The sequence below is a fragment of the Porites lutea genome, chromosome 4, assembly GCF_958299795.1.
Source record: "Porites lutea chromosome 4, jaPorLute2.1, whole genome shotgun sequence".
Taxonomy (NCBI): domain Eukaryota; kingdom Metazoa; phylum Cnidaria; class Anthozoa; order Scleractinia; family Poritidae; genus Porites; species Porites lutea.
Genome location: NC_133204.1, coordinates 15,346,490 through 15,355,678, shown reverse-complemented (window position 1 = coordinate 15,355,678; position 9,189 = coordinate 15,346,490).

Below are 9,189 nucleotides of genomic sequence, written 5' to 3'. Positions count from 1 at the left end.
GCAAAAGATGCCCAACTGAAGTGGCGGAAGGGACACCTTCAAATCTGAGCCAAGGAAGGACTACTTCAAAACCACACGTGGCAACATGTTTCACTGCTGAGGTTACCACATAATTGAAAGCAAAGTTTTAACTTGGTGAAAAGACTGCCTTAAAGACACATCCCAGTCAAGTATCCGCAGATACGACAAATGCCAGAGATGAAGATAACAACCATCGCTTCTCTAGAGAGGAGTGGCTTTCAAAAGTCCCGATAAAGAGTTGTTTCACTAATTTAGCATCCGCAAGGAGGAAAGGACAAGAGACAGAAGACGTGGATGAAGAAAAAATCCTAGAAGACTTAAGCCTGGTTTTCATAAGTCAGTAAAATCCCAAACGATGGGGGACTTTTAGTGTTTCCTGGCTGTCCCAGATTTTGCTGACCAATGAAAACGCTAAATCGTAGATATCCCTGATTGTCTGGGATGGAAGGGACAAATCTAAACAATCCCCTAAATTGATGGCTCAAGTCCCCCTTTCACAAATAAACATGGCGTCTCACAAAAACACAAGTGAAAGCTATCTCGAGTCTCTTGCCCAAGAGGCAAAGAAGAGTGATATGGCGTTTATGGATATTACAACAGAATTTCCCGTTATTTACAACAGTGCCTGTGCAGATTTTAAAGATCGGAACATAAAGAACAACGGCTGGCGAAAGATTTCAGAGTAACTTGATTTAGAAGAATCCAAGTGTAAGCAAAGATAGGTGCAACTCGGAAAACAGTGTGTGGAACTGACCATATTTCTCTCCTTTTTTCAAATATTATCTGATCCAAAACCTCTTCGCTCTTCGTTTAGTTGGCTTCTGTTTTTCAAGAATGGAAAAACTGCATTGACGAGTTCAAGAACACAGATGTATTTAGAACGACACAGTATAAGCTTGTGTGCATCAATGTTGCTGTAACGCTGTTACATTTGTGAGTAAGTTTCAATTCTTGGTGCACTTTCCAAATCCCACCAAATTCATAATTGCGAGAATCTTGGGACAGACTTCTGGCGCTTATCCAATATATCGGCAAAATCTTGGATGGTCGGCAGAAAGTAAAATCCCCGATCTTTTGGGATTTTCCTGATATGTTTTGAAAAAGGTGAAGAGAAAACATAAGCTTACTTTTATGAAAGAGGATGATATTTTTAAATAAAGATTGCTTGTCTTACAGTGCGGACACTCGAACCATGAACACCAACACTTTTTTCCTGCTTTATATGTATCATCCAATCACAGTTCTGGTTCATAATGTGACTGTTGCATTAATTAACTTTATGATCTAATCCCGTCAAGTCATTTCGCTCGCCATGACAGATAAGACGCTTACAGGGGTGTTTTTGTGGTTGAAGTCACTTTCCCCAAGTATGAAATTAGAATGGCTTTTGCCTGAGTTTGAAACACGGGGATTCCGCTCAAGAAGATCGCTAGCTTACGTGCAAACAGAGGATTTGGACTCATTCTTTCCATCTCCTACTAAGCTATTACTGGCAGAAAGATGTATATTGGAGGCCGAGCTTAATAAGATTAAAGCGGAAAATAATGGACAATCCACAAAACGTGAGCCAAAACGACTGAATGTTCTACCAAGTGCAAGCACTACTGAAGAACTTATGAGAGCAACGTCCCAGTCGACTTACCTGAGGCGGCCACCAGCAGCACTGGTCCGATCAATCCAATCCCACAAACATTTCATAGCCCTTTGGATCGAAGAGCTATAGAACTGTCAGAAAACCTTAAACTACTAAAGGTAAGAGTACAAAGTGCTAAAAGTCCTATGCAAGGGAAACAGAAAGTGCTTGATGATTAACCAAAGGCTTGCGAGTGGCGCGGCAAGGTATGTGCAATATGTCATACATCTGGGCACAACAGAGCAAACTGCAATGAAGTCCCTTGCCATGCTGTGAACTTTTGTAAGCTGAAGGAAAAGCACCCTGAATTTCTGGCTGTTGAATCTTCCAAGTGACGCCACTCCAACCACAAGTGGGAAATAACCTGGTGATGGCTGCTGGAAATCACTGGAAGGGATGCCTTGCTTCACAAGAACACAAATGAACATACAGGTAGCAGATTCGGGGAAACAAGTAGTAAATGTGGAGCACCACACCATGTGAAAAACTTGAGAAAAGCAAAAACGTTTCTCAATGACCAATATTTAAAGGAAATTGAAGCAAATGGTGATCAACAGTACTTCAAAGTGCTACCACAGGTTTAGGAAGAGGAAACTCTCCCTGTTCTTCGTTTTGCTTTTTGCATTGTTTTAGGCCAAGTCGTCCATGCCAACTGGTTAAACAAAGCTGCCTAAGTGGGGTACTGTATCAATGAGCTTGCATCGATGTTCAAAACTTGCAAGTTCAGTTTATTTGACAGTAGAAGCACGGGTGATTTATGCAAAGATGCTGATGAACAGCCAAATGTTGCCCTTTTTATGACAAAAATGGCAATAAAAAGGTTGTGGTGACAAAATCACTGCTCAAAAGATTATGGAAGTTGCTGTTTCAAAAAATTAAACTCAATGAAACCAAAGGCAGACAAGGAGTTAAATGTCTACGGTACTATGCTGTTACTAGAAGTAACTCCAAGACAGATGAAACTAGAATGAAATTTAAAAATGCCTTACAACAGTCAAATCCGCAAATGGATTTATCAATTATGGCATGTGATAATTCGTCTATTAAGGTGGCAAATACATGAAAAAATGGTCATTTTTCGACTGAAAAGTAATTTCACAAATACTGCCCCCTTGTGCACCTGAATGCCTGTAGAACTAAATTTTGTAATATTTTTCCTTAATATTTTCGGGCATAACTCACTTTTTTAGCTTATTTTGGATAGGTCAAGTAAATCTGCTCATTACTATACCAACCGCTTTGTTTGTATTCAAAACGCGATCAAAAACTGTCAAAAATTATGTTGCAAAGAGAATGGGCAGCTCACTACAGGAGTTGAAAAAGAAAGAAGCACCTCTTTCAGATGGGAAAGGGTGGGGAGGCACTGAGCGGTTGACTGAGAACATGACAAACAATATGCAGTAGTGCTGTTACAGAGCTATTAAGAATAATTTGGGCAATGAAAAAGAAACCGGGCAAAATGTACGCTCAGATACTTGGTGCCGGTACCTGAAAGATAGGAAAAATTACAACACAGGACAATGAGGGACTGGAAATTGTTAAGCTTGTAGTGTATTTTGCTATCTCCCTTTTCAAAGGAGATAACCCATATTACCACCTTGCATATATATACCGTAGAGGAAGGAAATTGAAGCTAATGTCACAGGAGGAAGACATAAGTCAGTGAGTGCTCAAGGTGAAATGGGAGTGGTTTGAATACATACCTATTTCAAATGAAGGAGAAGAAGAGAGGCATCTCACGCTCGTGACTAAGACATCGAAAACAGGGGAGATGTTTCCTTACTTCAAAACTCTCTTTGAATCGTTCCCAGTACCATTTTCGAGCAAAATGGCAACAAGAAAAAATAAAGACAAATGTTGATAGCCTACCACCTGGTCACAGGTGTTCACGGTTATTCCGAAAAAATAGACCTTTTTACCGATACAGCGGCCATATTGAATTAATTCGATTTAAGGAGTATTATAGGATGCCCAGGGGGCAGGAGCACATTTCGTTTGTATTTTCGAGCACTTCTCGGGACATTTTTTGTTAAAGTTTTCTTAGAATAAGATTATAATGGGAAAAAAGATCCTGGTGCCGTGTTTGGATGTAATAATGATCGCTTTTTTCCCGAAAAATATACAGTTAAAGACCGTATTTCTAATACTAAACTAGAAAAAGGCGATCATTGTTACATCCAAACACAGCACAAGGATCTTTTTTCCCATTACAATCTTATTCTAATAAAAATTTTCAGAAAAAATGTCCCGAAAAGCGTTCGAACATACAAACGAAATGCGCTCATGCCCCCTGGGCATCCTATAATACTCCTTAAATCGAATTAATTCAATATGGCCACCGTATTGGTAAAAAGGTCTATTACTGCAGTTGGTACCTGGATCAAATCCAATCCCTCTACTTTCTCTGGCACCACCACCAATCTACATGACATTTTACAATGTCAAACTACAGGAAGAAAACGGGCAGAAGAGTATTGGTATTGACCGTCAAGAAACTGCACCTGAACATTTGTTTGTCATTTCCCAGGGTGCCGTAGCTGATTATTTATGCTAAATAGAGTGCCGGTTAATGGTTATGCAAGAATGGACAGACCGGTGCGCAGCTCAATATAAGAGTTGCAACTGTATGGATAATCTCAGCTTTTCAGTAGCTGATTTCGGATTTTTGACGGTGAGAAACTACTTCAAAACGTCTCATGAAAAAGGACCTCAGGACGGAGCAGGTGCTAATTTAAAGCAAAAAGCAGAAGTGGCAGCGATTAGGCGCCACATTGTTATTTAGAATGCACATGGCCTCTACAATTACATGAAACAAAACTTGACTGAGCCAACTTCCGTCACTGAGCGTGGGGCTTGAGCGGAGAACCTTATTCTACATGGAGGAGCATTGTCGAAACAGACAAAGACAATTCAAGCAAATCAAAGGAGGTAGACAGATCCACAGCGTTGTGGCCACAGATGACTTGACTGGCTTGAAAATCATGACTCGTTCTGTGACAACTACCTTGATGGCCAATTCGATTGTGAAAATGGAGATTCTTTCATGGATCCTAGTGCAGTAGAAGACACAAGTGATCCAGTGGGTGGAGAGGGCTTGTTCAAAGACTTGACTGATGCTTCAGATGGAGTAGGATTGTCTTGTAAAAACTCAAAAAATGGCACTGTATCCAGTTCATTGAACATTAAGTCAATCGTAAGGGGTGCTAATGAGCGAGCATGAGTGACTCCGTAGAAGTGCTCAAATACCTAGAGACGGATATAGTAACTGGATGACCTTTAGAGTTCAGCGAAGAGCCACTAAACTGATCATAAAGGACAGGCCTTGTTGAGAGAGACTTCAGGATCTGAATCTTCTTTCCTTGGCCTCAAGGAGGCTCTTTATGGACTTAGTTTTCCTTTTTTAATGCATAATGAGCCTATATGATTTGGATCTGTCTTATTTCCTTGTGTCTGCTGACAGTTCCACGTGGAAATATAACCTCAGACATACTGATTACCAGTTTAAAACTACATATGCAAGAACTAATGTTTTAAATTTTTTTTACTTACTTAGAATAGTAAAGATATGGAACTCTCTGCCTCTACATTTAAGAAAAATTTAATCTCTACACGATTTGAAGGATATTTCTACGTTCTCTTAATTTATTGTTCCTACTAGTTTTAATTATATTCTACTTTAATATTGTACATGATTGCCACTTCTCTAGGTATTTATGATTTTTTCTTTTAGCTGTTTTTTTTCTTATTTATTGTGAATTTACGTAGCCCTTCAGTAGGGTAGTTGTTTCCTGTTTAGGGCTTTCCGGTCAATACTAAGTGTGTATTTTGTATTGGCAAACTATCAAAGTAAAGTAAAGTAGAGTAAAGAAAAGTAAGGCTGCCCACGAATCACAAATTTGCAATATATAAGTTCTTTCTAATCCCCTGTTTTTCAGGCCTCAGAACCATCCATCTCACCAGCGAAAAAATTTGATAATAACAGGATTGATTTGATATCAGATCTCAAAGCTTCTGCCAACAAGTGGACAAATATGGAACCAGAATGTTCATGATCATTGCCTGGCAAAAATTCCAAGCCATTTCTCTTTTTTGCATCTAAATCGCAAATGGGAAATCTGCAAATGGCTTTTCTGCCATAACCAGTGAAAACACTGTGTTGAAAAGGCGGGTGTAATTCCTCTTTGCGGATTCTGTAACGCATTGAGTCAAAGTAGTTTGACTTTTTGGTTTGGCTTGGCTTTGAGCACCACTTGAATCCTTATGGCAGAATTTGTCTTTGGCCCACTGTTGGAGAGATCCACTTCGAATATGCTTCTCCACATTCCCCTTATCCACGTAGGCGATGTCAGCTAAGTATTTCAGTATTCCATCTAATGGAAGGCCACTTATCCCTCTACCAATGGCCTCCTGACGAATTTTGCTGTAAAAAGAAGTGCAGTAATTTGTCACTTTTTTACAATATTGTAAAAGGAGAATACTAAAAAACATCTCTTTTCTGTTTTACACTCAAAAATCAGATCAAATCGGATATAATTGCACAGTTTGAAGTCAGTGTTCATTTCTTTAAAAACAGGGCTTTAAAATGTTCCTTGCCACGTTAAATTTCCGTAACACCCCGTATGTCAATTTCGACTCACCCTCAATACACGGCATACAGCGGTTACTACGAGTGGGAAACTTTTATTTCTAGAAATGCCATTTTAGTCCCCCATGGATCAAAAGCTTGAAATTCTCAATTACATCAATGATGAACGCCTTGACCTGGAAGAGCTTGCTGAAACAGAGGGTACGCTGTACGAGACAATTGCAGCTCTTCCAGACGGGGGTTTATCTACTGTGATTGAGAATTATCTTTCAGCGGTGGAAAGAACCGAAGACCTTCTTCAACAGTTAGACGAACTGGAGGACAAAGTGATAAATTGCCCATGATTTGTCATTTTAACAACGGCTTCTTTAGGAGTCACCACACTCAAGAAAAGTTTTGACCAGTTAAATCACTCATGTTCTTGAAATTTTGCCTTAATGTTTGGACGTCTTGCCTGTAAATGTTCACAAACACCGGCCGTGATTTCCAATTTCAGTTTTAGTTTACTTCATTCAAAGGCTATGGTTACACTTAGAAAAAAAGAGATTGACTTGGCGCACCTCTAGACTCAATTCCGTTAAAATAGGAAAGCTCAACTCAGTCAGAGAAGGCAAAAAAGAGTTAAATATCAAAACCAAAGTTCTTGCATGCAATGTAAAGCCTAAAATTAGAAAATTCTCACGTACAGGTGCTGTAGGCAGAGATGATCGATTGATTGATAACCTCTAGCTGCATTAAATTACCCGGAGAGGAATGGCAAGGTAGTTAAGAAGGTGTGTTTTTCATAAAATGGTTAAAACTCGACTAAGAAAGTAGAATAGCCAGCTGAACTAGCATTGAATTTAATTAGTTGGAAAAAATGTCCGTGCAACCGCAGCCACAAATTGGGATGTGTTTAAAAAAACATTGCTAGCTTGTCAGTTACAAGCTGTCTAATAAAAAGATGAATCAGAGGGAAAATATCCAAAGAAAATAGCTATTGAAAAGGGAAGAAAAATCCAAAGTTATTTTTAAATCATCATGGAATCCAACTAAAAAGTATGCTCACTCGAAATGTTCACGACAGATCTTGCATTTTACAAACAGATTTTGTTTTCATCATCAGTTTCGACAGAGAAATCTTGACTGAACGACCATCTTTTACAAGTTTTTAGACTAACGGAATCATGTTTTTTCTTCTTGGCATTCGAAGCCATATTTAACAACTGCCATTAAGTCTGCCAGTGCTATTAACTGAAACACCTTGTACTGTGGGTTTACAGTCGGTTTGCCTATGCGTCGCTTTGCAAACATCCTGTTCGCCAACTTATGGAGCTCTAAAAGCGTTCAAAAAAGGGGTACTTTACCACGGGGAAAATTGTAATAGAGGACCAAGAAATGACCGTCAAATACTCAAGCCTGCATTATTATTGGTCAATAGGTGACCTTACATGACGTAGCTTGCTGGGTCGTTTGGCGGTTGGTCAATAGTTTGTCAGTTGTCAACCGTCGCTTTGTTGGTGCTGTTGTACTATGCCAAAACGTTCTCCAGCAAAGAGAGATTTTCGAGATTATGGGGATAACGGAGGGAGGAACACAAAAAAGAGCGAAGAAGGTGTTTCTTCATCAAGCAGCAATGTGGATGAAGAGTTGGTAAGACCTTTCTGTTTGTTTTGTGTTATAGCACCACTTTCACGTATTAGGGGTAAGCTCATATGATTTCTAGTTCAACATAACCTTACTTCCTCAGATTTTCTGGAATGAAAAAAGCTTTGAATTCACGAGGAAGCTAACATATTTATCATACTACTGAGTTGATCATCATTGAAAAGGGAGCATGTTCTTTTTTTCTATGATCGAGGGCAAGCTACCATGACATATGTCGATTTCCGTTAACGGAAATCAAAGACCAACCTTCAACTGTAGACCATAACAAATAAAAATAATGGCAGCACTCCTTCATACTTTATCTATCAACAGTTCGCACTACAGCTGCCCCCGCTCTGTGTGTATCGTGGTCGGTCAATAGTCCTCGTTTGTGTAGCTCTTTAAAAAACATAGATTCATAATGGATATTTCCACACATACTGCATACAATAGGTGAGATAAGAATACGAAACAAAAAGTTTCATGCACTGAATCAGTTCGATTTTAAAGCAGGTCAGATCAAACAATTCTCAGTTTCGAGAATATTTTATTCTAAAATATAAGCAAAGATTTGATTAGAAGTTGTAATTCTTCACTATTTCTCTTTCACTTTTAATTTAAAAGGTTTGATCACGTTGCTCTTGGGCGTTCTAGTCATTTAACTTACAAGACAATACATTAATGAGAATTCAATCAACAGAATCGTTTCATTATGATAAAAAGATATCTGTTGAAGAGCGGCATTCACCATTTTGCAAAGTTTATGCCACAATATTGGGAGGGGGCAGACAGACAAGGTGTATAAGGGAATTCAAAAATACGAAATATTTGTGGTTATAAAAATCTCACTTAAGATCTGATTAAAAATTGCTGAAAGAGTTGAGTAATTCATAAGTTTATAGGCAAGTATTTCTAAGCAGAACCATACATTGAAATACAAATATAGAAACCTTTAAAGTTTAGCTCTCTGGATTTAACCTTAAAGTGGAAATCAAAGTGTTCTATTTTAAGATGATACAAAATACCTTATTTCCTTGAATAAAAGCCACCCTCTATTAACCACCTCCCTCAAATAAGAAATATTTACTACTAATAGTAATAGTTGACACTAAAGCTCCACCGGCTCTGAATATTGTCTGTCAATAGTATTCTTGGTCTTTGTGTAGCTCTTTGAAATATACCAATTCATGATCAAAGATTTTCACACATATGAAAGGTTCCATGTACTGTAATAATAGTACATGTATGTAGCCTACACATTCACATTACACCTGTATGTATTATTTGAATGCTTAACAAAAATGTTTTCATTTTTTAAGGTTTC